This window comes from Canis aureus, chromosome 17 (genome assembly GCF_053574225.1).
Source record: "Canis aureus isolate CA01 chromosome 17, VMU_Caureus_v.1.0, whole genome shotgun sequence".
NCBI classification, from domain to species: Eukaryota; Metazoa; Chordata; class Mammalia; order Carnivora; family Canidae; genus Canis; species Canis aureus.
The window spans coordinates 19,413,841-19,440,794 of record NC_135627.1 but is presented as its reverse complement, the minus strand read 5'-3'; the positions used below and the strand labels follow the sequence as shown (position 1 = coordinate 19,440,794).

The 26,954-nt window shown below is 35.6% G+C and overlaps 1 long non-coding RNA gene and 1 other non-coding gene across 2 annotated transcripts in view; both read left to right on the top strand.

Annotated features, from left to right (window-relative positions):
- The window catches only part of LOC144287458 (uncharacterized), a 56,192-nt gene extending 29,816 nt beyond the window's left edge, over window positions 1-26,376 (top strand). The window contains exons 2-5 of the long non-coding RNA XR_013355252.1: window positions 920-991; window positions 23,083-23,212; window positions 23,566-23,636; window positions 23,734-26,376. This is a non-coding gene — a long non-coding RNA (uncharacterized LOC144287458). The remainder of the gene's footprint in view (window positions 1-919; window positions 992-23,082; window positions 23,213-23,565; window positions 23,637-23,733) is intronic.
- Window positions 23,554-23,656, top strand: LOC144288185 (U6 spliceosomal RNA). Its single transcript, XR_013356158.1, has one exon. It is a non-coding gene; the product is annotated as a U6 spliceosomal RNA (small nuclear RNA).
- Window positions 26,377-26,954: the final 578 nt, after the last annotated feature.

Genomic DNA, 26,954 nt, shown 5'->3' with positions numbered 1-26,954 from the left:
TGTTTTGTATCACAGAACCGTAGTTTACCCAATAGACATTTTACTGAAAGATGAATTTTTGCCTCTTAAAATCAATATATTCCTTGATACATCAAAGAACACGTGTGATAAAGAATTTAAAACTATTAGAACATTTTAAGTCTGATTTTGATATTTAAAATTTTAGTAAAATTATAAAAGTTTGATGACACATAGTACAGGGATTAACTTCTTAACATTACCAGCTAGTATCTCACTGTTTCTATCTATTCCTTTTATAGTTGTGCATCCCAACACATGCTTATTTGCAACTGGTTCACTAAATATCACTAACCAAATTTTACAGAAGAAATTGTTCAGGAAAAAAATGTTTTCAACTAGATTTTTTAGTATATGTGCTGCCGAAGCGAGCACTCAACTAGATTTTTTAAAAGAAAGTTGTTTTTCATGATGCCTGGATGGCTCAGCGGTTGAGCATCTGCCTTTGTCTCAGGTCATGATTCCAGGTCTGAGGATGGAGTCCTGCAGCGGGCTCCCTACAGGGAGCCTGCTTCTCCCTCTACCTATGTCTCTGCCTCTCTCTGTCTCTCATGAAAAAATAAATAAAATATTTTTTTAAAAAAAGAAAAAAGTTATTTCTCTCACTTGTACCTTGGGTAATTCTCAAAAGCAACTTGTTTTTAATTAGTCAAAATATTTGGTGTTACAACATAATTATTTCAGTAAATTTGATTAAAGCTTAAGCCTCCATAAACTCAACACTCTAAGGGATTGCCTTGTTTTAGAACAAGTTTACTTTTGTTGTTGTTAAGCATATTTTACACTTAATGCATTTTTGAAAGCCTGTTATGATGAATTCTGATTTGTGGAAACAAAATATGTTGTTGGTACCTCATTTGTTTGAACACTTTGTTTTTTGTACTTTTATGTTCTTTTTCAGACCAGATGAAAGATGATTTATTATAGATGTCATAAGTGATTCTGGAGATTTTCCTCCTCTGAGAAATTTGAGGTAACTTTACTGTTTTAACTTTATTTCATTCTCGAATATGTTAAGAATTTTCAGCAGGATTTTTCTTGAAACAAGTATGGTCTATCTGGAAGTAAGCAATTATGAGATACATGTAGCTGTTATTCTTTTTAATTTTGCATCTAGTATAATCTCTATACTTTTATGAACACAGGTTTGCATAAAAGGGCTATTATATTTATAACAAATTCCTTAAGTAATTTGCTTAAGTAATGTTGCTTTTTTATTGAGGTATAATTGATATACAGTATTCTTTCTCAGGTGTACATCATAGAGATTTGATATTTTTATACATTACAAAATGATCCCTATGATAAGTCTAGTTGCTATCTGTCACGATACAAAGTTATTATAATATTATCAACTATTAACTGCTCATCTATTTTGCTAATTATTAAAATATTTGAAAGTTCTTAATTGCTTTATTACAGTTAATGACTATCCCATTCATTACTGAATATTATGCTATTTTCTCAGAGTATGCCTTTTAACTGGCAGAATTTTAAAACATGATGACCTGTTTTTACTGTAGGTTGCATCTATAATTCTTCCCTTTTTTAAAAGTAAATATTTTGTCATTCATTCCATGTCTCTATTCCTGATGTTGTGTTACTGAAGAGATATGATGGTAGCCTGTGTGCTCACATAATCATTGATCACCTACTAGGTCAGGGATGCCAGAAATGACAATGAGGTTGACATTTTCCTGTTTTGTCTTTAAAAGCCTAAGGCTGGAATAGAAGCTAAATGACAGACTTTGCTAGCGACCACATGGAACATTTATTCACCCAGGTGCACCTTTCAAAGAGATCTTAAGTGCTAGGTTTCTGTGTATAAGTTCCTAGTCTATGCTGGAGGTACAGTGGTAGCAAAACACATAGCAAAACCTGCCCTCCATTCTGGATCTGAGGAAGGAGAGGCAGGCAATAAAAATATAAGTTGGTGAAATAGTGATTAGAGCTGTGAAGAAAGGTAAAGGAGGTTGAGAGGCTAGAGTTGAGGGGTAGTGGTTTACAAATCATGGTCAGAAAGACCTCGGATACAATCTTTGTTGAGAGACATCTTACATAGCAAAGTGTGTCATCAGGGTCTCTCCCATCCCAGAGTGTTAACTTTGCTGAAGACTATCTGCCTCTGTCTTTGGAGGAATCCCTAAGGGCACCAAAAGATATTTTTATGTTCCTGCCCTCTAAATTCAATGAAAAATAAAAGCATAATAAATTCAATGAAAATCTGTCCAGCCACTTTACAAAATGTCTTAACAGACTGTATATTGATGGTTTTTCATGGCTGATTCACTATGCCTTCTATATTATGCTTTTTATATGTCCATTTAAACAAGCATCCAACTATTGATTTTTTATATGTTAAAATCTCCCCACTTAGGCAATTTTATTAATCTAAGGAAACAAATTACAACAAGTCCATTTAAACAAGAATTATTATGGTTTAACCATTTGGGCTTTTAAGGGACTAGAATAACTGTGAAGAGGTGGGTAATGAATGGTGCATTTCCTTCCAGCCCTTAATAAGCCTGTACAGTTTTAGGAAAAAAGGTGGAATAGCAGTGCACTGACTGTGGGTGAAAGAGGGTTTCCAGATTTTCATAATCGGGAATAGAGCTTTTCTTTATTTCCCACATTCATTCCATCATAGAGTTGTGTGCTCACCTTATCTGCCACTCCCTCCACATCCAATCCATCAATAAATCCAGTGTTCACTTAAAAACACATCCCACATCTTTCTAATTTTCCATCATAGAAATATGCATGTGTTTGAGCCACTATCATCTCCTTTCTGCACTAATGAAACAGTATGAGTAAAGGAAGACTTATTTGCCATATCTGGAATGTGCTGGATTCAATGCTGATGTTGTAAATTGAGGAACAGCATAGAGGAAGTAACTACTTATGACCAGAGTGTACCATACTCTCATCACCTCTCTTTTATAACCACACATTCCGTGTCTTTTGTGGTCATGTGTAGAGCCCAGTCTGGACTCCATGTGATCTGGTGAGTTGAGGGAGGAAATGGCCTATGCCTTGGAGGGAACACACACCTACAAAAAGAACATTGAAGTTGATTTCAGAGGCCTATAGGGTTCTGCAGGAAGTTCTGAAGGAGGCTAGCAATCACCTGGACAGTTTTGTGGAACATGCAAGCATCATTCATTAACATGTTAAAATATTTTAGGAAGAGAAACCTAGGAGAAAAACAGACTTTGGACTTGATACCCTTCAAAAGGTAGAAACTCAGACTATTGGAAATGAAAATATTTATTTCTGTAAGTCAGAAGACTACTGAAATTTGGACACAGATTCATTATACAATTATTTCATTTAGCATCACTGTTAAGAGTAATCCCTGAATGTTTACAAGTTTACAGTCGTTGATAGAGATAGAAATACGTATTTAAATGGGAGAGTAAAGAACTTAGAGTATTCTAACAGTGCATGTTTCATCTCCACCCATGAGTCTATTTCTTCAGCAATTATATCTCACATGAAATATCACCAGGCTCATTTTGCAGCCCTCTTGATTAAGCTAAGAAATCACTCAATAAGGCACCTGGATTGAATTCTTTTCTACATTTGAACTGAGTAGCTTCAATTGGTCTCTTAGAGACTTATCAGCTAAATGAAGTGCCTTCGTGTCTTTGCCAAGGGGCAACAGAGTCTTAAGTTTAAAAACAATTATAGAAGTTGTGCTTCATATGTATATAATATCCTAAAGAATTAGAATAGTTTTGCTTCAGATATTTGAGAAATTTGATTTGTTTTAATTTGGTTTGTGATTTGTGGTTAAATATGTTTCAAAAATTACTCATTAAAAAAAAAAAAACTGTTAGCATTGAACTGGAGTACTCAGGGAAATAAACAATAGTTACCTTAGCTATAGATTTTCAACCAGGAATGATGAATCACAGTTTCAAAAAATGGAAAAGTTAAATTTTAGTTGGTGATTAAGCATTTCTTTTCAACATTTATGCCTGTGACTCACTGTTTTAAATCCCTGAAATAGAAATACCCTCTTTAGCTTGATAAAACAGAATACGTTCCTATTTCTATAAGTATTTGTTAAAAGACACATGAAAGCAATAGAAATATTGCTATTTGTATCAGATAGCAAAGATGTAATAAATCGATCAATGTGGTAGGTTTTGTTTTTTTCTATGAACTTCAAAAAGTTTTAAAAGCTAGGCCAAAACATTCAATATTTAGAGTTTGTTTAAAGAAAGTTAACTTAGATTGCCTTTGAAGTTCAGGAATATAGGTTGTTTTGTTTTAATAGGACAAGATGTTATAAATTACCCAGTGCAGATTTTATGTGCTTATAATAGCATTGCTTCAATTTTGTTGACAAGCCTGAGCTTACCTTTCATAAAAGAGGAAATTTGGGGATCCCTGGGTGGCGCAGCGGTTTGGCGCCTGCCTTTGGCCCAGGGCGTGATCCTGGAGACCCAGGATCGAATCCCACGTCGGGCTCCCGGTGCATGGAGCCTGCTTCTCCCTCTGCCTGTGTTGCTGCCTCTCTCTCTCTCTGTGATTATCATGAATAAATAAATAAATAAAATCTTTAAAAAAAAAAAAGAGGAAATTTGACTTTATGTATGTATCACAACTCTAATAAAATATGTAAAACATTCTACTTCAATTAGAGAAAAAAAGGTAGATAAGTTTAGAAGAAAAAAAATTCCCAAGTATTCTAAGTGAGGTAATCTGATTTTGTAGGAAAAAAATTTTAAAAAAATTTAAAAGCCAGGTTAAGAGTAACAAAGATTCTCAGAGCCTTTTTTAGAGATTGTTGTTTAGTAAAAAAATTATTACTGGAACAGCTGCAAGAGAAGTCTGGCACAAATATAGGGCTCTGGTGATAATATGCTCTGTTGCTTACTAAAACAGAAGGAATCACAGTGGCATAAATGTACAAAGGATGAGAGGGTAAAGCACCTATACAACAGTCAATAACGTAAAATGTCAATTCTTACTCAACCCTATTCAAACAACCATGCATGATTTCTCCTGAAATTACTACTCCAGGCTTGATAGTTTCTTCATTAGATTTCTTATTGCCACCTCTACATGGTGTTAAACCAGGGGTGAATAATGGTGACCCTGCAGCATCATAAAGCAGAACCCCTTGCTAACAGTCTCTCTGTAACCACAGAGCGAGAACACTGATTAGCTGTGGCATGTTACTTCGAGGGAACTCAACTGGCAAACAATTTCTCTTCCATTATCCCAGGTGATTAGAAGAAGTAGAAAGCAATGTAATTTGCAGAGTGATTTTGTTATTTAAAACATACACGAAAGCTAGTATGGCCTTAAAGTTTATGGAAATATAAATGCTCTTTTGGGAAGCAAACACCAAAATAGTCTTTAAAAGGCAAGCCAAGATTGATTTTGACCTTTAGCTAAAAGTGATTTCTCAAAAGCAATATTTTTTGGAATGGGAAAGGAAGTAATGATGATACTCTTGAGTTTTAGTTTTTACCTCTGTTCAAATGTATTACAGCAGCTCTGTACAACTATATAAACAGTTACCCCTGATCTCAAGGTTTAAAACAACAAACTCTTACTACATCATTGTTTCGGTGTGTGAGGAATGTGGGCATAGCTTATCTGGGTGCTGAGGCTCAGTCTCTGATGAAGTCTCAGGCAAGCTGTTGGACTTCAGGCAAGTGGAGAATAATCTGTGGCAGAACAATACTCTTCTAAGCTCACATACATGGATACTGGGAGGCCTTAGCTACTTACCACTTAGGCCTCTCCATAGGATGCCTGAGTGACCTCACAACATGGCTGCTTATAGATGAGAGACAGGAAACACTGAGAACACAAGACAAGTCTTTTGGGGACCTAATCTTGGCAATGGTATCTCATTACTTCTGTGTTCTCCTTGTTAAGTTAGTCAATAAGTGCAGTCCACAGTCAACTGGAGGCAATTACACAAGGGGAAGAATACCAGAAGGCTGGGATCATTGGGGACCATCTTAGAAATTGCTTACAACATCTGTACATCTTTGTTTTTTGCTTTTCACATTTACTACTTTTAGTTTAGGGGGAAGCAAACTTTACTCTAATGACAGACATTGAAACAAAATCTTCTTCCTAAAAATATGATATTATGAATATAAACTCGTATTTAAGAGTACTTGGCATAAAACTTAGATGGTCTTTAAGAGCTGTCACCTTAATGTTCTGTAGAAAATAACTGTTATTTCTTAATGTATATGAATATTGACTGTTTCAAGAAATCACGTTCACATACACATGTAGGTTTTATCTTAGATTTTAAAGGGAAATTTAAGTTTATTTTTACTGCCCATTTGCTGGATTCTGTTTGAACACGGGGTATTGCTTCTCTATGTTTAACACTGTTAATTTGGATGGAAAAGTTTAATATGAATGTCTAGGAAAATGCAATAAACTTCTTTTTAAAGTTAGATAAAAATTAGAAAGATGAATTTTTCTGGAACTAACTTGACATAAACCTAATTTCAGTTTTATATCTGCAACTTCCTATCTATGGGCAGGTTATATAGCATTAGGTTAGTGTCTTAGGTTAGCAGCATTCAGGCTGCTAAACAAAATACCACAGACTGGATGGTTTATAAACAACAGAAATTCCTTACAATTTTGAAGGCTGAAAGTCATAAATCAGGATTCCGGTATGGTCAAGTTCTGGTGAAAGCCCTTTCCCCGCTGCAAATTATCAGTTTTTCAGTGTGTCCTCATTGTGGAAGCTCTCTGGTATCCCTTTTTTAAGGGCACTGATCCATTCCTAGATTCAATCCTCATAACCTAATCACCTAACCCTTCAGTTACCATCATCTTGGGCATTAGGTTTTCAACATATGAATTTTGGGGGAACAAATCCACTCAAAGCAGTTTTCTCATTTCTAAAAAGGAGTGGCTTAGAGCATTAATTATGTTTTCTTTCCATAGTAAAATGCTGTCATTTTAGGTGAAATATACCATTAGATAAGAAAGAAGGCAAAGAGAAAATAGTGTTTTTTTTCATATGTAAGAATATTATGAATTTTAATTAATGCTAATATTCTTAGCTCTATAGCTACTAATTTAGTGTATTTGAAATGTGTACCACTGACCTTTAGTAGAATCATTTTTACTGCATTTCATATCGAAAGTATGAAACATTAAAAAAACTCTATATACTAAGATACACATTACTACATTCTCATTTTTAAAATGTAATTGTCATTTATAATAAATTGCTATTAAAATAATTTTTATTTTAAAAATATCCTATTTTTCATCTGCTTTTCAAATATGTGTGGTAATATTTATTACTTACAATAAATGTGAATGGTAAATAATGGGAGGATAGACTAACTACTTGTTTACAACAACATCATTGTTGGTATTTAGTAATGAGTTATTGGTGTTAGAAAAAAGAATATAGAACATGAGCACACAATGTTTGACTTGTCAAAAAAATGCATAGAGGAAAAAAGCTGCCTGTTCATGAGAAATTAACATAACATTGAAAACTGATTGTTTTTACCAAATTTCATACTTTGTTAATGTATGCTAAAAAGAAATAAAATATAAGATTAAATTATGTTGAATGATGCTTATTAGAGAGTATTAGAATCACACATAATTTTTCATCAGCTTTTTATTAATACACTTACACTAGTAAAGATTTTTGCTTCTACTTGTTTAATTCTAATTTAACTCTATCCCTTTTTATCAAAAAGGAAAGCAGCTTAAAATCCAGTATTATTTTTCAGCTTCACCGTTAATTAAATCTGAACATTTATTTAAGTAATAGTGTTATATTCAATATCAAATGTCAAGATTATTTAATTCATGATGCATAATATATTTTAACAAAATACAATAATGGAAAGCATCTATGAAAACAAAGTATATCTTCTATATGTGTAAATAATAAAATATATGAAATTTGTATTTATTTTATTTTTATTTTTAAAGATGCACAATTTTTTTTATTGGAGTTAAATTGCCAACAAATAGCACAACACTCAGTGCTCATCCTGTCAACTGCCCCCCTCAGTGCCCATCACCCAGTCACCACAACCCCCCACCAACTTCCCTTTCCCCTACCCCTTGTTTGTTTCCCAGAGTTAGGAGTCTCTCCTGTTCTGTCACCCTGATATTTCCCACTCATATTCTCTCCTTTCCACTTTATTTCCTTTCACTATTTTTTATATTCCCAAAATGAATGAGACCATATAATGTTTGTCCTTCTCTGATTGACTTATTTCACTCAGCATAATACCCTCCAGTTCCAACCACATCAAAGCAAATGGGTATTTGTTGTTTCTAACGGCTGAGTAATATTCCATGGTATACATAAACCACATCTTCTTTATCCATTCATCTTTCGATGGACACCAAGGCTCCTTCCACAGTTTGGCTATTGTGGACATTGCTGCTATGAACATCGGGGTGCTGCTATCCCCGCGTTTCACTGCATCTGTAGCTATGGGGTAAATCCCCAGCAGTGCAATTGCTGGGTCGTAGGGCAGGTCTATTTTTAACATTTTGAGGAACCTCCGCAGTTTTCCAGAGTGGCTGTACCAGTTCACATTCCCACAACAGTGCAAGAGGGTTCCCCTTTCTCCACATCCTCTCCAATATTTGTTGTTTCCTGCCTTGTTAATTTTCCCCATTCTCACTGGTGTGAGGGGGTATCTTATTGTGGTTTTGATTTGTATTTCCCTGATGGCAAGTGATGCAGAGCATTTTCTCATGTGCTTGTTGGCCATGTCTATGTCTTCCTCTGTGAGATTTCTGTTCATGTCTTTTGCCCATTTCATGATTGGATTGTTTGTTTCTTTGGTGTTGAGTTTAATAAGTTCTTTATAGATCTTGGAAACTAGCCCTTTATCTGATAGGTCATTTGCAATTATCTTCACCCATTCTGTAGGTTGTCTTTGAGTTTTGTTGACTGTTTCGTTTGCTGTGCAAAAGCTTCTTATCTTGATGAAGTCCCAATAGTTCATTTTTGCTTTTGTTTCTCTTGCCTTCATGGATGTATCTTGCAAGAAGTTACTGTGGCCGAGTTCAAAAAGGGTGTTGCCTGTGTTCTCCTCTAATATTTTGATGGAATCTTGTCTCACATTAAGATCTTTCATCCATTTTGAGTTTATCTTTGTGTATGATGCAAGTGAGTCATCTAGTTTCATTCTTCTGCATGTGGCTGTCCAGTTTTCCCAGCACCATTTATTGAAGAGACTGTCTTTCTTCCGGTGGATAGTCTTTCCTCCTTTGTCGAATATTAGTTGACCATAAAGTTGAGGGTCCACTTCTGGATTCTCTATTCTGTTCCATTGATCTATGTGTCTGTTTTTGTGCCAGTACCACACTGTCTTGATGACCACAGCCTTGTAGTACAACCTGAAATCTGGCATTGTGATGCCCCCAGCTATGGTTTTCTTTTTAATATTCCCTTGGCTATTTGGGGTCTTTTCTGATTCCACACAAATCTTAAAATAATTTGTTCTAACTCTCTGAAGAAAGTCCATGGTATTTTGATAGGGATTGCATTAAACGTGTAAATTGCCCTGGGTAACATTGACATTTTCACAATATTAATTCTGCCAATCCATGAGCATGGAATATTTTTTCCATCTCTTTGTGTCTTCCTCAATTTCTTTCAGAAGTGTTCTATAGTTTTTAGGGTATAGATCCTTTACCTCTTTGGTTAGGTTTATTCCTAGGTATCTTATGCTTTTGGGTGCAATTACAAATGGGATTGACTCCTTAATTTCTCTTTCTTCAGTCTCATTGTTAGTGTATAGAAATGCCACTGACTTCTGGGCATTGATTTTGTATCCTGCCACACTGCTGAATTGCTGTATGAGTTCTAGCAATCTTGGGGTGGAGTCTTTTGGGTTTTCTATGTAGAGTATCATGTCATCGGCGAAGAGGAAGAGTTTGACTTCTTTGCCAATTTGAATGCCTTTAATGTCTTTTTGTTGCCTGATTGCTGAGGCTAGAACTTCCAGTACTATGTTGAATAGCAGTGGTGAGAGTGGACATCCCTGTCTTGTTCCTGATCTTAGGGGAAAGGCTCCCAGTGTTTCCCCCACTGAGAATGATATTTGCTGTGGGCTTTTCATAGATGGCTTTTAAGATGTTGAGGAATGTTCCCTCTATCCCTACACTCTGAAGAGTTTTGATCAGGAATGGATGCTATATTTTGTCAAATGCTTTCTCTGCATCTATTGAGAGAATCATATGGTTCTTGTTTTTTTCTTGCTGATATGATGAATCACATTGATTGTTTTACGAGTGTTGAACCAGCCTGTGTCCCGGGGATAAATCCCATTTGGTCATGGTGAATAATCTTCTTACTGTATTGTTGGATCTTATTGGCTAGTATCTTTTTTTTTTTTTAATTTATTTTTTATTGGTGTTCAATTTACTAACATACAGAATAACACCCAGTGCCCGTCAGCCATTCACTCCCACCCCCCGCCCTCCTCCCCTTCTACCACCCCTAGTTCGTTTCCCAGAGTTAGCAGTCTTTACGTTCTGTCTCCCTTTCTGATATTTCCCACACATTTCTTCTCCCTTCCCTTATATTCCCTTTCACTATTATTTATATTCCCCAAATGAATGAGAACATATAATGTTTGTCCTTCTCCGACTGACTTACTTCACTCAGCATAATACCCTCCAGTTCCATCCACGTTGAAGCAAATGGTGGGTATTTGTCATTTCTAATAGCTGAGTATATATTCCATTGTATACATAAACCACATCTTCTTTATCCATTCATCTTTCGTTGGACACCGAGGCTCCTTCCACAGTTTGGCTATCGTGGCCATTGCTGCTATAAACATCGGGGTGCAGGTATCTTGTTGTGAATTTTTGCATCCATGTTCATCAGGGATATTGGTCTATAATTCTCCTTTTGGTGGGGTCTTTGGTTTTGGAATTAAAGTGATGCTGGCCTCATAGAACGAGTTTGGAAGTATTCCATCTCTTTCTATCTTTCTGAACAGCTTTAGTAGAATATGTATGGTTTCTTCTTTAAACGTTTGATAGAATTCCCCTGGGAAGCCATGTGGCCCTGGACTTTTGTGTCTTGGGAGATTTTTGATGACTGCTTCAATTTCCTCCCTGGTTCTTGGCCTGTTCAGGCTTTCTATTTCTTTCTGTTTCAGTTTTGGTAGTTTGTGGTTTTCCAGAAATGTGTCCATTTCTTCTAGATTGCCTAATTTATTGGCATATAACTGCTCATAATATGTTTTTAAAATCGTTTGTATTTCCTTTGTGTTGGTAGTGATCTCTCCTTTCTCATTCATGATTTTATTATTTGAGTCTTCTCTCTCTTCTTTTTAATAAGGAGGCTAATGGTTTATCTATCTTATTAATTCTTTCAAAGAACCAACCCCTGGTTTTGTTGATCTGTTCCACAGTTCTTCTGGTCTCTATCATTGAGTTCTGCTCAAATCTTTATTAACTCTCTTATTCTGCTGGGTGTAGGATCTATTTGCTGTTTTTTCTCTAGCTTCTTTAGGTGCAAGGTTAGCTTTTGTATTTGAGTTCTTTCCAGTTTTTTGATGGATGCTTGTATTGCAATGTATTTCCCCCTCAGGACTGCTTTTGCTGTATTCTAAAGATTTTTAATGGTTGTATCTTAATTCTCATTAGTTTCCATGAATCTTTTTAGTCTTCTCTAATTTCCTGGTTGACCCTTTCATCTTTTGCAGGATGGTCCTTAACCTCCACATGTTTGAAATCCTTCCAAACTTCTTGTGATTTAGTTCTAATTTCAAAGCATTATGGTCTGAAAATAAGCAGGGGATGATCCCAATCTTTTGGTATCAGTTAAGACCTGATTTGTGACCCAGGATGTGGTCTATTCTGGAGAAAGTTCCATGTGCCCTTGAGAAGAATATGTATTCAGTTGCATTTGGAAGTAAAGTTCTGTAAATATCTGTGAAATTCATCTGGTCCAGTGTATCATTTAAAGCTCTTATTTCTTTGGAGATGTTGTGCTTAGAAAATCTGTCGATTGTAGAAAGTGCTACATTCAAGTCACCAAGTATAAGTGTATTATTATCTAAGTATGTCTTAACTTTGGTTATTAATTGATTGATACACTTGGCAGCTCCCACATTTGGAGCATATATATTGATGATTGTTAAGTCCTCTTGTTGGATAGATCCTTTAAGTATGATATAATGTCCCTCTTCATCTCTCACTACAGTCTTCGGGGTAAATTTTAGTTTATCTGATATAAGGATGGCTACCCCTGCTTTCTTTTGAGGACCATTTGAATGGTACATGGTTCTCCAACCTTTTATTTTCAAGCTGTAGGTGTCCTTCTGTCTAAAATGCGTCTCTTGTAGACACCAAATAGATGGGTCTTGCTTTTTTATCCAGTCTGAAACCCTGCACCTTTTGATGGGGTTATTAAGCCCATTCATGTTCAGAGTTACTATTGAAAGATATGAGTTTAGTGTCATCATGATACCTATTCAGTCCCTGTTTTTGTGGATTGTTCCATTAGACTTCCTCTTTCTTTTACAGAGTCTCCCTTAAAATTTCTTGCACAGCTGGTTTGGTGGTCACATATTCTTTCAGTTTCTGCCTATCTTGGAAGCTCTTTATATCTCCATCTATTCTGAATGAGAGCCTTGCTGGATAGAGTATTCTTGGCTGCTCTTCTCATTTAGAACCCTGAATATATCCTGCCAGCCCTTTCTGGCCTGCCAGGTCTCTGTGGAGAGGTCTGCTGTTAACCTAATACTTCTCCCCATAAAGGTTAGGGATTTCTTGTCTCTTGCTGCTTTAAGGATCTTCTCTTTATCTTTGGAATTTGCAAGTTTCACTATTAAATGTCGAGGTGTTGAACAGGTTTTATTGATTTTAGGGGGGATCTCTCTATCTCCTGGATCCTAATGCCTGTATCCCTCCCCAAGTTAAGGAAACTCTCAGCTATGATTTGTTCAAATACATTTTCTGGTCCCTGTCCCTTTCGGTGCCCTTTTTTTTTTTTTTTTTTTTAAATAGAAGGGACTTTTATTATATTTTTAAGATAATTCATATAGCCATTGATTATACAGAGCCACTTCTCAGTACTTTTTTCTTTCCACTTAAGAAATTGGAATATGCCATGATGAGGAGGAGAATGCCAAAACAAGATTGCTGGCTCATCACCTAGAGTACAAATACACACTTAATTGCTTGACACTTTATTGAACGCAAAGCAAGATTAAGCATCTTTGCCCTCATTGTACACAGCTGAAGCAGGAGCCCAGGGAAGACTGCCCAGCTTTCCTTGGCAGGGAAGATGTGAGCCCCTGTAGTCCCATCTTGTTGTGGGAAGACTAACCCATGTTCTGTCGGTTGCCGTAGCCACGAGGATGGGTGTCCTTCCAGTCATCCCACTCCCGAGCTCTGTGGAGCGTTTGCTCATCATTCTCGTCCTCCTTCTGTTCCTGATCTTCCTGTTGCCGGGTACCTGTTTTGAGCTCTGGTGTTGTCTTGGCTACGCCCTGATCTGGTAATACTCCATATGTTGGAATCCCCCTCCCCACGGAGGCGCCGCCTGGGCTGCTCCCAGGGCCCCAACCGGCGCACTCCAGCCCTTTAGGGAGCTTGGCCTGCGGTGTGTGGGGCCCTGTCCCCCGGGGGCACCTCTGTTAGTGACCCTGGGAACCTTGGGGCTCCACTGCCTCTCCTGGGATCCTGCCCGAGTTCCCTGCCAGCGCTTTTCCCTCCGGGAAGTTTGGTAAAGTTCCTGCGTCTCTGGGACTGGGCTTTCCTGTCCTGGAGGCACTTGCCACCTGGCCTTCAACCGGCTCTTCGCGGGGCCTCCCCACTGGATGCTTATTTATTTATTTATTTATTTATTTATTTATTTATTTATTTATTTTTCCATCCTCCTACCTTGATAGAAGCGCGAACTCTTCTCACTGTAGCATTCCAGCTGTACTCTCTTTAAATCTCAGGCCGAATTCATAGGTTTTCAGAAGGATTTGAAAGTTATCTAGGTAAGTTGGTGGGGACGGGTGACTTGGGGACCCTACTCTTCTGCCATCTTGCCCCACCCCCCCGAAATTTTTAAAAATGGATAGCTTTAAAAGCCAAGAGAAGATGGAAGAGATGAATATCACTAAAAACCAGAAAAATTAAATTTGAAGATCAAAGGACAAAGTCAATAAACCTAAATAGGAGAAAATTTAAAACCATAAAACATGAGATAATATCAGTCATTTTATCACGTATGTATTTTGAATCTTAAAAATAGAGAATGGAGTATGAAACATTAGGAAAATGCAGACTGAAAATTTCCCAAATTTGAGAATAATATATTTAGAAGTTAAGAAACAAGGTGAATCCATACAAGATAAATCCCTATCCTATAAGAAATTCTAACAAGCATTTTGGGCTGAAGGAAGATGATATCACTAAAGAAGGAATGAGGGATCCCTGGGTGGCGCAGCGGTTTGGCGCCTGCCTTTGGCCCAGGGCGCGATCCTGGAGACCCGGGATCGAATCCCACGTCGGGCTCCCGGTGCATGGAGTCTGCTTCTCCTTCTGCCTATGTCTCTGCCTCTCTCTCTCTCTCTGTGTGACTATCATAAATAAATTTAAAAAAAATTAAAAAGAAATAAAAAAAAATAAAGAAGGAATGAGGTGACAGAAAAAAATACATAATTTTATTTTATTAATAAATTCCAAAGATCTAAACTATTTAAATATAAGGTTATAATTTTGTGTAGTTTATAACATATGTAGATATATTAGGGCACTTGTGATGAGCACTGGGTATTATATATAAGTGATGAATTGTTAAACTACTCCTGAAACCAATATTAAGCTATTAAGTAAAATTTGAATAAAAACTTGAAACAAAAAATAAATATAAAAATCATAGGAAAACCATAGGAGAAATGGTACTTAAGTATTGCAAAGTTATTTTATATGAAATGGCAAATGGTAACTATAAGTGGACTCTGAAGAGTGGAGGATACATATGGTAATCCCTTGAGCCATCACACATGCAGAATACAAGGAGGTATGGCTAAAATGCCAATAAAGTAATTAAAATGAGGTAGTAAATAACATACACTTAATCCAAAAGTAAAACAAACAAACAAAAAAACAGATGGGATGAATAGAATATGGCAAAAATAGCAGATCTAAATTCAAATATATTAAAAATTAAATGTAGATTGAAAATTCCAATAGAAAGGCAGGGATCATTAGGTAGTGTTCTAAACTGAATTGTGTCCCCCCAAAATTCATATATTGAAATGTTAACAATTAGTATGTCAGAATGTTATCTTATTTGGAGATAAAAATTTTAAAGGCATAATTAAAATGAGGTCTCAAAGGTGGGTCCTAATACATCATGACCAATGTATTTATAAGAAGAGGAAATTTGGACACAGGTACACACATGGGGGTAGGTCATGAGAGGAGATAGTGAGAAGGCAGGCATCTCAAGCCAAAGAGAAAGCACTCAGAAGAAACCAAACCTGACAATACCTTGATCTTGACATTCTAGCCTCCAGAATCATGAGAAAACAAATTTCTGTTAAATTCCTCAATCTGTGGTATTTTGTTTTGGTAGCTCTACCTAATAAATACAATATGAAAAAGCAAAACACAAGTATATGCTGTCTAAAAGAGCTGCACTTTAAGTGTAAAGCCAATTAAATCAGTATTATAAAAATAATATAGGAAAGCGAAGTTGGTTAATATTTGTAAATCATTGCCCTATGAATAACAGAAAATATATGAGAAAATACATATAATCTCAAAAATACAGGAAAATGTCTAGAAAGACATTCAGAACTAAAAAATAAGTTTACCTTTAAGGATGGAATAGGAAATTGGGCAGTTAGTAAAGAAGGACTTAAAATTATTAGATTGAAGCCTTTTTTTTTTCTTCAGTAATATTTAATAATTATTTCAGGGTGCCTGGATGGCTCAGTAAGTTGAGCAGCCAACTTGATTTCAGCTCAGGTCCTGATCTCAGAGTCATAAGCCTGAGCCCTGCATCAGGTTCCATGCTCGGTGGGAGTCCATTTGAGATTCTCTCCCTGTGCCCTGCCCTGCACAACACCACCACCACCCCATCCTTCCCCTGTGCTCACTCATGTCCTAGCTCTTTAAAATAAATCTTTTTAAAAAACAGTTTCAAAATAAACAGAATTCAAAAAGCATTTTGTGGTAAATGAAATAATAAATGCTTTAAGAAATATCTTTAAAAATTGTTAGTACCATTTTTGACATACATTTATGAGCTAATAGGTATCTCTTATTATTAAAAAGCATGATTTCAATTAAATTATTTTGGCCCAGTGGTTATATAGGAAATTACACTTAAATTTTCAAGAATTTCACTTTTTATTATCCATTTGTTTTTAAACTGATGCTGTATATGGTTTGTTGTATGTCAGCTGTGAAGACTATAAGGTGCTTTTATACATGATGATACATGCACGTTTGAAAAAATGTGTAGGGGCTCCTGGGTGGCTCAGTTGGTTAAGTGCCGACTAATAATTTCAGGTCAGGTCATGATCTCATGGGTCATGAGATCACCTTCCCATGAGGCTCCACAATCAGAAAGGAGTCTGCTTGGGATTTTCTGCTTCTCCCTCTTCTCTGCCTCTCCATTTGCACATGCACTCTCTCTCTCTCTCAAATTCAATATTTTAAAAAATGTAATTCAAATACTATAAATTCAATATATATGTAATAGTTTGGCTTTGTTGTTTAATTCTAGCTTTTGTAATTCTATTATCTCAATATCTGTAACAAGTTTTAAATAGTATTTCCTAAATAATAGATGATTTAAAACTCATTACGTAACAATTCTGTATGCTCTACTTTAAGATTTTTTTTTTACAGGCTATACCTTCCAATGTGTGATTAAAATATTTTGGTTTACATACTTTCCATATACTATCTGCCCCAAATATCGAGACCTTAATACTCTGGTTTCTTTTCAGATCATATAAATCTTTCACCTTTTACATCAACATACCACTTCAAGTTTCCCAGAACTGTTTTTGCTTTTCTAGAAGAAAAGAGAAAACTTTAGTAGATCTAGAATACATTATTGATACATATGCAAATTTTTATGTGGTGTTCCCATGATTACCAAAGTCCCCTCATTGGGGAAGTAGAATGCCTCTATCCAGACAAGATTTATGCTTATTTGTTTTCCAAAGCAAATAGATCCAACCATAACGAATAGTTTGATTACTTGTGCTTTATGTATCAACTGAGGATCAGATGGTAGGTAACCCTCTACTACTTCCTATTATAAAGTTTTTTGAGAGATGTCAAGTTTGCTGAACATTGTCTAAAGAGCAGGGCTTAATTTTGAAATATAAGAGCTATCAACTATGTTGCATTAGGTCAACTCTTTATAAATAATAGCCTACTCGTAAGCAATATCATTATCCTTATCTTTATAAAATAGCTTAGATTCTTATTTTTAAAAAAGGAAATCATATGTTTCCTGAGTACTGTCATTACTTATATTCTCCTAAGCAGAGGCAAGTTTGGAGCACCACTAGGAAAAAATATGCAGGTATCATTTGCTTGAAACAAGTTTTATATTTAACCTAATAAGCAAAGAATGATTCAGAACATGTAAATTCAAAATTATTTACTCAATTTTGGATCTTATTTATAGAGTCTATCATAGAATTATGTAGTCCTATGTAGAAGGGACCTTAAGTAACACTTGATGTTATAAACATGCTTAGTATACATGATTAAGTATTGATAAACATACAGTAAAGAGATGACACAAGAATGAGAATAAGAGCAAGAGAAAGATGGATGGGCACATGAGTCCCTTTCTCTTGTTAAACTGAGTGTAAAGTTTTCTAGGTTTTGATTAATTGATTGAAAAACATTCCCAGTTTGGTGATGGGAGAACATACAGAAACATCATTTAATGTCAGAGGTCTCCGAACTCGTGGCCAGAACCCCCAATTGCTTTAGGATTGCCTTTCCCATTTGCCTTTCCCATATTGCCTTCAATTTAATTTTATCTAGTGGTTTAAAAAAACTAATTTACCATAATGTGTTTTTTTTTTTTGGATTTGAGATGTAATATGTATACATACTTACCAATCATGTTAGTTTTAAAGAAAGACCTGAAATGGAGTGGTGAAAAGAGTATGGCCCTATATTTGAGGCAAGATATTAAATGTCTCTTATTCAAAAAATACAAGGATGAGATACAAGGTATTCTGCACAAAGACTCGATCAATATCAGGTCTAACATTGTACAATAGAATAGTGTTTTGCTTTAACCACTTAAAATATGTCTACTGATGAATGTGCTCCTGTTTAAAAAAATAATAGCGGCATGGGGCCAAAACATCCCTTTCTCAGCACTCACTGTATCATGTAGATTGATGGATGGTTTTCTTAGTAACTGTGGTCTCATGGTCAAGATAGCAATAATCATTACTTCAAATGATTCACTGCGTAGCATCTTAATAGAAGAATTTGTGTCTACTTTTTATTTTATAAACTGAGTCTCTGATAATTTTAAAACTTTAGTAGTTTTATTCTGTTCTGAATAAATTTGCTTTAAGGTAAATTTTGTAAGGAACAATGAATAAGAAATGCAGACACTTTGTTTAAATACTTTAAATATCTGTGTTTGGCCAATTATTTCCTGCTTTTACATATATATTTTTAAAATTTTTTTCCTGGTAAGATCTGGATTTTTGCTAGAGCTGAATGGAGGACAAAAGGTTATTTTTTTTTCTAACTATTAAACTAAGCTAAAATGTCCCATATTCCCATAAACTATGAATCAAAAGTTAAAACAAGGTTCCCTCTCAGAAACCAAACACTGCATTTTTTTATATGGCTGCCAAATACTTGTCAAATCTATGAGTTCCTAAACCATTCTCCCTGTTTCACTATCATTTATAAAGGGAAGAATGAGTGTATGTGCTGTTTCCTTGAATATATTTGAAAATACATTGTTGCTTGAGGGACAGTATTTTTTATATGTTGACATTTATTTCTTCTTTTGCAATTTTGTATTTATAACTTGTCTTCTCTTATTTTTATTGTCTCACTAATCTTTCCCCTTAGCAGATATTTTATATTTTATTAGAAATAACCAGCTTTTTGAGAGAAGTACTTTTTATGCCCCTGTAGAACTAAATTGGCCTCACTTGTTCATTTAGCACATCAGCTTTCCGGAGATGAATGGAGGCCTTACAAGTGTTTCTTAAAATAATGCTGATGCTTAAAAGAAATCTCTAGAAGATGGTCTAGTTAGAAACAATCATGTTTAAACATTCAAATTCTTAAAAATCTTTCCAGCCATTTTATTCCAGTTCATATACAAGCTGGATTTTTATTTCTTTGCAGTTAAGCTTTTTTTTAAAAAAAAAAATACAGTATTCCAAATCAAATCCTTCTAAGATAACATGCAAATAGTCATTCTTTTGTACTCTTGAACATTTGAACATAGTTGTAGTTGCTGTTGGAATAAAGATGGCATTGATTTATGTGAAATAGATGTATTAGCCCTCCCTCCCCAGTGTAAGTGTCATATATTTGGAGGGAATACTTTTTGAATACGTAGATCATATTTCATGATAATGTATTCACTGATATTCTAGTTGTCTGAATATAATGTTGTAAGTATAGTCTTTCTAAGGCTGTGCATGCTTAGCTGACCTGTCTTCCTTGGAATAATTTTCTTGCAAGCTTGGTAAATCTGCCTGTAGTAAGCTCACTTTTACATTTATTCTTATCAGGGAATGTTTCATCTCTTATAAATCCTTTTTAGAAATGTGTAACAAACACTCATATTGGTTGGCAATAGTAAGTTTTATATTAAATTTCATTAAGTGTTTAGTCATCCTTTCCTTCATCCATTCTAATATGTTACATACACTGTGAGGGTTACAATGTATTTGACTCGCTTTGGCTAGAAGAGCCTCTCTCTTCATGCCCTCCTGGGATGGCACTTTTTGTGGAATTACACTTCTTAGACAACTCTTTCTCATTATGTTCCTGCTTAATATTCTCATCCTCAGTGTCATGTGGATTAGAGTCCCCTTTCATTTGGAGAATGAATAATACTAAATCTTCGATGCTGACAACCTACAGTCTATATCAGAAGCATCTTTTCATCCCGAGTTATTTTTGTTTCTCTTTCTACGTCTTCATAGCTCACACAGAGTTGGAAAAAAAAACTAGTTTAATAAATGAATCAATTCAACAGTGAATAAATTCAACTCATATGTTTTCAAGCCAGGTACCATCACTCCAGAAAACTGAGTTTATTTGACTGCTCCTAAAAGAGCTGTGCTTTTCCACCTCCCTCTTCTTTGATTTTGCCTTTTCCCGTCCACTTCTACATGTTAGGATGCTACTTATTTATAGGCACTGCTCAATCCCAACTCAACTCATTAAAATCATTTTCTGACCCATTTTATCAGGAGCAATTCCCATTTTCTAAATTTCACAGAATACTGTATCTCTCCCAACAGCTAGTATTATGCCTATTTACATTGAAGCTAGCTAATAATTGAGTGTGTATTAGTTTTCATAATTGTTCTTTGTTCATTTTTTAATCTCCTGTAACCTTTGAAAATTACCTGAAAATATTTTAAGGATGAAGAAACTGAGATTCAGAACAATTGCGTGTCATAGAACTTGGATTCCAACCTGGGGAGCCTGATCTATTAACATTATGCTATTAACATTATGCTGAATGTTTTAGAATAAAAATGTAGTGTCATACCTCTAAGTTTTAAATAATTCCTCATCTGTGTGTGTTCAAGACATGTTTTTAAGTAGAATTGAGCCAACTTTATGATTTGAATTTGACCTGTGTGCTGCTTATGTTCTAGCCTGTCAATAACCATTCCAAACCAAGTACCCACCTCTTAGTTCTTTCAACATTGATCATGTTCTCCAAACCCAAAGCACATCTAAGATACCATTAGACTGATCTTGCTTCCTGTTTCTGAATAAGTATCATTTTCTTCATGACCTTTAATCTTTCTGAAATGAATGAATCTGCAACTAAATTTAGCTAAGTACATTCATAACAGGCAATTTGTAGGATGAATTAATTATAAACAAGTTGAAATAATGACAAAAATAAGCCTAATTATATTACAACAGCATTCTAAAAAATTATATTGCACATTTTATCTGTTTATTTCCCAAATTCATTTCAAAAAGCTAATACATACAGATTAGACAAATTGGCTTCTTTCACTGGTAGAATTTGTTTCCTTGTCCACATTTCCACAGCTCAAGATTTCAATCATGAAATTTCATTATACTATTTTATTTTCATATATTTATTTTCATATTGTTTGTTTCTGGAGGACAAAGAAAATATCTTTTAACTCTATGCTAGCTGCTATTTTACATATAGCTATTTTGACCTAATGTGGCATTTTCTGACTACCTCGCCTGTGGTAAAAATTTCCCCCTTTTACTTCTTTCCCTCGCATTATTCTTCTGTATTTTCTTAATAGCCCAAAATAACCTCTTTCATTTATTTATCTTTGAGCATTTTCTATCTCTCATTCTTTGCCTTGAGTCTGCCCCCTGGGGTACCTGGGTTGCTCAGTTAGTCAAGCATCTGATTTTGATTCAGGTCATGATCCCAGGGTCCTGAGATGGAGTCCCACCTTGGGGGTCCCTGCTTAGCAAGGAGTCTGCTTCTCCCTCTGTGTCTCCCCCCACTTGTGCTTGCTCTCTCTCTCAAATCTTCTTTTTTTTTTTTTAAAGCCTGCCTCCCATAAAAACTGACACTTTTTTACCACTGAATTTCCTGGAAAAAAAAATATCCCTAGCTTTCAGTAAATAATACTTGCTTTATGAATGACTACCATGTTTTCAGTACATTTGGAAACTCCCCTTGCAGAATTAGTGATGATTCGAAAACTACAGCATATAGTTATGATAAGTACAATAAAAATCTCATTTATGAGGAAAAAAAAACACCTGATTCACTTTTTGTGAGTGATACCAGATTTAGTGTTCAACAGATAGGACATTTCTCAGAAATGCTGGAATTTGACTCAGATAAGTAAAATCTAATTTTCTGATTAGAAATTCACTAATGTGGGTAATCTATATCCCCATAAATTAGAATTAGACTATTTTCCTAAAATAGAACATTTGGTATTTTGTTTTGTCATATGTTGTAGTTACAGTATCACTTGTTCCCTTATTTGAATGGCATTTTCTGTAACAGTGGGATTTTTGTTGTTGTTATATTTAAAGATTTAAGAGAAAGAACATGAGCAGGGGGGTGAGGCACGGAAAGAGGGACAAGCAGACTCCCCACTGAGTGAGGACTCTGAGACTATGCTCTGAGCCAAAGTCAGACACTCTGCTGACTGAGCCACCCAGACACCTCTGTTTTGTTTTGCAGATCACTAAGATGAAAGGCATTTCTCTTCAGAAAAATAAAGATGTAATGATATACTCATCCTTTATATATAATTTCAGGTAGTGTCTGAGATAGGCCATGACCAGACTTGCCAAACCATCTTGTGTCTTCCAACAGAGGAGAAATGGAATATGTATATATGGGTAGCATAGCAAGAAATGGTTACTGTTGTAATATTATGGTTGGTCCCTAGAGTTTGGCCCTGGGGAGAAAAAATCCAACAAGCCCCAGTCTCTGGGCTTTCCTCATCAGAGTTACTCTCCACCGAGAGTACCAAGACTTCCAAACCTGAGGTGTGCCAAGGGGAGGAACCTGAAAACTATAGGAAGGTGTTGCCTTTAACACATGCATATTATATTGCTTATTTCCTGGTTGAGCAGTAAAACTAAGTGGAAGTAATCTCAGGTAAATCCAATGACTGCTTGTTAGTCCTAAACCCAGATCAATCCTTTGAGCCTGGCCTAGCTCATTTGGCATACTCCTAAGGGTTTGTCACATTGATGTGATTTAATATGAAAGTGAGTAGAGACAATGGTAAGAATGAAACCTGAAATTGCCAATAAAAATTCTGGGTATTTTTGATAATATCTCTGATGGCCTGTGCATTTTTAGGAAATGACAATGGAAGGTTGAACTTTTTTTAGGATTTTGGCTCCTGGCTACCCCTTACGATCTAAAGGCTGACTGCTTCTACAAACCCACCATAATAAATGAGGAATGGACTTTTAAGGGTACATGTTTGAAGTTAACGATTCTTAGTTAAAGAGGATTCTTGTGAGTATTCAGGATAATTCTCTTATGTCTTTCCCAGCCCTTGCTTAGACTGTACCTGCAATTGTACTGATTGTAAGAAGTGTAGACTATATAAAAGTAAATTCTAGGACAATGGGAGATGTATAGTATTCTAGCCACATAAGAACAAGAGCCCCTGATAGATGATCTTATATGGAAATTAATGAATTTGTATCCATTCCTGGATATTTCAGTAGGACTAAAAAAGAGTAATGTATTGTGGTGAAGAATCCCTTATGTGTGAGTTGCTTGGCTACTATCTATTCTTGGCATTTGGGATTCCCTGCTCCTATTGCTGCTAATCAAGAAATCCCCTTTCATTCTCACTTCAACAGTTCATACACTAAAATTGGAATAAAACAGAGAAGATTATCATGGCCCCTGCACAAGGATGACATGCAAATTAGTGAAGTATTCCATATTTTTTAAAAATCCATTTTACCATCATTGATATTAAGACTGCACTCTTATAACTGGAATTTTACCTTTTATTTTATCTTTAGGGAGAGGAAGTAATTAAGAGATTGATGGGCTTTTAAAGGAGCAAGTATATGAAGATATTCTTAACTTTAACGCATGGACATTTTTCTAACCAAAAACAGCCCAGTTAACAACTGACAATAACCAACATGGAAGAGGACCTTAATTTCACTGAGACTTAATGGCAACCACTTACATAAAGGAATAGATATGAGATTTTTTTTTTTTTTATATTCTGACATTCAAGGTTTTCTGGGGTTTTTTATTTTGTTTTGTTTTGTTTCATTTTTATTTCAGTTGCTACCAAGGACTTCATAAAATTGTACCTCTCTGGCCTAAGGGAATGGTAGATCCAAGAGAAATGGCAACAGTCCTCTCAACTTCAGAGTCATCTATTCTCTAAAATAGCTCATGTAGAGCTCTTGCTTTTCAGCTTTAGCAAGCAAAGTGTGGTCCCCCCAGGGAGAGACATGGAATGATCTAGACAAATAGAAGAAAGCAATGGTTTAAGTAGAGAAGGCACTTCCTAAGTAGTACTGCTCCCTCATTCCTAGATAAAAATGAAAGCTTGTGAGACCCCAGACTGCTCTGTGTGGTGCTGTCCTGAGACTATGCATCATGCCCAAAAGGTGAGTAGAAGTGATTGCAAAAGAAGGTAAATAAAAATGGTAACAGGGCAGATTGGTTACATTCTCAGACAAACTTATTACAGAGGTGTATAGCCCTACCAAAGTCTCTCAGATATTACCACATTGTCAGATATCATCAGAGCATGCTGTTCACATTGGTCCCAAGCTAGGCTTTTCATTACCATCCTGAGATGAATGACAACTGTGGATGCATCCATGGAGTTGAGTCCCACAAGTGAATATTGACAACAAATACCCAAGAAATGGCCTGGAGAGATTGTATCAAATAACCACAACTTCATAAACTCAAGAGTGTGAGGTAAACTCACCCACATCCCCTTTACTAGTTAAAAGGTTTGCTTATATGTAAGAAAAACCTCAAAATAACTAGAAAGTCATCTGGTAATTGAACAAGGTAGAGGTTTATTTTTATTACATAAATTATGTTGGTTTGTTTTTTCGTTTTTGGTTTTTTTTGTTTTGTTTTGTTTTGTTTGTTTTTTGTTGTTTTGTTTTGTTTTGTTTTGTTTGTCCTGGAATGGCATGATCTCTGTTCTACAAAATCATTAGGAAAACTATCCTGGCTCATCATTCTGCCATCCCAAAAGTGATAGCACTTGTCCTCAAGATCCAAGGCCACAATGTAGCAACAAAGATTAGGGAATTGCCTTCGTCTGCTCAGGCTTTCAAACAAAGTACCGCAGACTGGGTGGCTTAAACAACAGAAATTTATTTTCTCACAGTTCTGGAGGAGGGAAGTGTGGGATCATGGCACTAAGATGGACAGGTTCCAGTGAGGGCTCTCTTCCTGACTTGCAGGTGACCATCTTCTCACTGTGTTCTCACATGGTAGACAGAAAGTGAGAGCAGGCTCTCTGCTATCTCCTCTTATAAGGGCACTAATCCCATCTTGAAGAACCCACCCTCATGACCTCATCAAACCCCAATGACCTTCAAAGGCCTCATCTCCAAATATCATCACATTGGGGGTTGGAGCTTAAATATGAATTTCAGCCATAGCAGGATTGTAGTCTCTCCTCTGGATGACCACAATTTTAGGTGGAAAATAATTAAATGGAGAATGAAATATTGAGAGACATCCTATAGCATTAGGAGCTAAAAAGTGAGCTATACTAATTCTGGAAGCCCTGGCTTCCAAATATCAGATGGTTGAAGTCTTAACTGTTACAATTATGTCCTATTCTAAAAGTTTAGGAGTTAATCTAGTGTCAGTGGTTCCTCAGCACAGGGGTGAGTACTATGAGAACTATGGCCTGTGGCCAAATCTGGCACATTGCCTACTTTTATGAACATAGTTTTATTGAAACATAGTCATGCTCATGTGTTTGCTTATTGTCTATGGCTGCTTTTCTGCCCTAGCAGCAGAGTTGAGTTGAGCAGCTAATACCATATGGCCCACAAAGCCAATACTATCTAGCCTTTTGCAAAAAGATTTGCCCACCATTTCTCTAAAGCACCCATAAACTCACTTTATGGGTTTGTGAACACTGAAATGGCAAACAGAATGATGTATGTATGGGTGTTCATCGTGGAATGTGACTAAAATATCAACTTTTTGACATGCATATGATCTGAAAAAGTACATAAACTTTCTGTAAACTTGAGGGGGAATCCTTGATAATGGATTTGCTCATTTGAAGGAACATGCTGATGTCCATAAAATGACAACTAGTGTGTGAATTGAACTAGCGTTCAGAGAGAGCCCTTTAGGCTAGTGCTACAAAAGTAACGTTACAAAATCATCTAGTTTGAATGCTATCTGAAACACCAATAGAATTTGGACTTCATAGAGATATTTTACACCTTTGTAAAATTATTTGTAAATATTGACATTTTGAGCTTATTATCTAAAGCTGCAAGAAAATTCATTAGCAACTTGAATTCTGTGAGCATATTCAATTGCTTTTGAATCACTTCACCAGTTCAAGTATTCATTGAAAAAGAGATCATGATACCGTAAAAATACTACTTTTCTTTATAGCTACAATTGTTTTAAATAATTCTTAATGAATACTATTGTCTACCCTCATTCTTTTTCTTTTGTTTTTTAATAAAATAAAGCTTTATTCACTAGAATTTCTGCTTGAAGTTTATGGCTTCCTTTCTTCTTAGCTCAAGATTCATAAGGCTATTTTCTTTACCAAGTAGATTAAACTATTGAAATGAGAGCTGCCAGTATTTCCACTTCTTAGAATATGTGTCTGCTAGTCTGGTTATTTCAAAACAACATCAGTTGGTTCTATCCTATAAAGGCATGTAGCATGATAACGTTAAAGTTCAAGAAAAAAAAAGGTAACACAAGGTCAAGGTTACATTTTTGAATTATATAAGCCTTATTAAATTTATTTTAGGCTGGCATGAAGAGAGGCATTAATGGGTCAGAAAGATTATACCTCTGCCTGCTAAACTTCTAAAGATCATTTACATAAAACTCACATTAAAATTTATCATTTCTGTGGATTGTAGGCCAATCTTTCATTTTTATACAACAATCTCTTAACACCTTGGATTTGCATATCTTATAAAAATGTTTTTTAAAGTGGTTTCACATCTATTAATTTACAGCCACCCTGTGAGTATGGCAATTATGCTCT